Raw genomic sequence first — 2,325 nt, forward strand, 5'->3', positions numbered from 1 at the left:
AAGCCCATCGGTCCAAACAGTTGTCCATGTACCAGTAGAAGATTCGGCAGCTACCGCGGCACCCGCTTCTTCCGGAGGAACTCCAGGGTGAGGAGTTACTCGGAATGCTGCCAAGATATCAGTATCTTTCGTTTCATACTCAGGAGTATAATAAGTCAATTTATAATCTTTAACACCAGCTTTGAACCCAACACTTGCTTTAGTCTCTGTTTGTGGTGACATAAATCCCTCCCTACAACTCATGAATTAAGAATTATCGCAACAACCAGATCTACTCGACACTACTATACTTAGTAGTTAACGAAACCTTTCACTTCACAAGAATCTTTCAAAAAATGATCAACCAATATTATCAATCAATCCGAATAGTTTGTTATTAAACGATAGTATTTGATTTGCCAAATACATCATTATTGTATACTCTTTCATATGTATGGCGCAACCCAATCCTTGGTTTTTTTAATTCCTAATCTCTTATCCAGATAACCTCGGACATATTTTTCAAATATAAAAAAAGTAAGCATCCTGCCACGAAGCCAAGTAATTAATTAGACCGAATCCTTTTTGTTTTTTACAAAATCCAATATACAATAAATAAAAAATAGCAAGTCAATCTTCAAGAATTTCACCGTAATGGAAATGGAAAAGACTCATACAAAACTTATACAACAAAAATAGCAGGAGAAATAAAAAATGCAGGGTCCTTTGTCTGCTTGGTTAGTCAAACATGGACTTGTTCATAGATCTTTGGGTTTCGACTACCAAGGAATCGAAACTTTACAAATAAAGCCCGAAGATTGGCATTCCATTGCTGTCATCTTATATGTATATGGTTACAATTATCTACGTTCCCAATGTGCCTATGATGTAGCACCAGGAGGACTGTTAGCTAGTGTGTATCATCTTACAAGAATAGAGTCTGGGATAGATCAACCGGAAGAGGTATGCATAAAAGTATATGTACCAAGGAAAAATCCCCGAATTCCTTCTATTTTCTGGGTTTGGAAAAGTACGGATTTTCAAGAGAGGGAATCTTATGATATGTTAGGAATCTCTTATGAAAATCATCCGCGTCTGAAACGTATTTTAATGCCCGAAAATTGGATAGGATGGCCTTTGCGTAAAGATTATATCGCCCCCAATTTTTATGAAATACAAGATGCTTACTAAATGATAAAAATACAAAAACAAATCTGGCATTTCGACAACCAAAAAGAAAAATATTCAAGGAATATCCATTCATTCTCTTAGAGACCAAAAAAGTAATTGAAGTTCAATCAGCCAGAATAAAAGAATAATGGAAGTCCCATTCCCATATAGGGATTGGATAGATAACAAAATTCACAACAATAATGTGGGTGGGTATTGCAAAAAAGATTTGGGTAAGGATTCATTGAGATTGTAAATTTTGAACAATACTTTTTTCGTATGAGCCAAGCCAATAGGATGAACTGAAAAAGTTCTGCATCATGAACTATGTAACGTTCACATCAATATCTATTCTATTATATTGCCGCGAAAAAGAAAGTAACATGAAAGCAAAGGAGATGCAGAAAATAGAAATGAAATATCAAAGGAAAATACAAAGGTCCGATTCTCTTTGTAATGTATCCGAGATTTTTTTTGACTATTCCCACCCTTGAACTTTCCAAGACGAGACTTTTTGATCTTTCAACCATTTAATGTAACCATTCGAATATTATTGAACTATTAATATTCTTTTGGGAGCCCCCCCACAAAAAAAGGGGGGTTCACTTTTTTACATATTCTATTTAATTTAATGTTATAGACATAAACATATACCGGGAACATACACCTATTCTTTACTCATCTAGTAAGCATCTCCAGACACCTAGATGGATAAATTAATATGTATCAACATCCGATAAAAAAGAATACGTATCTATTATTCACAATCCATATTCCTATTTCATTTTAATGAATATAGATTATGGATAAAAGATACTCATACAAATTCATCATGTGCCAGGAACCAGATTTGAACTGGTGACACGAGGATTTTCAGTCCTCTGCTCTACCAGCTGAGCTATCCCGACCTCTCTTGAGGCATCATATTAATCTTATTAGATTACTTAAATATATGTCAATGACTCCATATCAACTAAAAACAAGACAAAAAAAAATTCTAATTAGAATATATATTATTAGCATATATAAGAATATATTATTCTTATTCCATAGTCCAAATAGATTCCAATGTATTCCAATACATATTCCAAACAAATACTTATGATTGTTGATTGTGATAAGAAAAAGAAAGAAAAACTCTACTCGAATCCATTTGTGAAAGACTATACTAAATAA

The 2,325-nt window shown here is 33.5% G+C and overlaps 1 non-coding gene across 1 annotated transcript; it reads right to left on the bottom strand.

Moving 5' to 3' along the window:
- On the bottom strand, positions 1,985–2,057 carry TRNAF-GAA. The gene has a single exon. It is a non-coding gene; the product is annotated as a tRNA-Phe (tRNA).

The sequence above is a fragment of the Arachis ipaensis genome, chromosome B03 (genome assembly GCF_000816755.2).
Source record: "Arachis ipaensis cultivar K30076 chromosome B03, Araip1.1, whole genome shotgun sequence".
In the NCBI taxonomy this organism is placed as follows: Eukaryota; Viridiplantae; Streptophyta; class Magnoliopsida; order Fabales; family Fabaceae; genus Arachis; species Arachis ipaensis.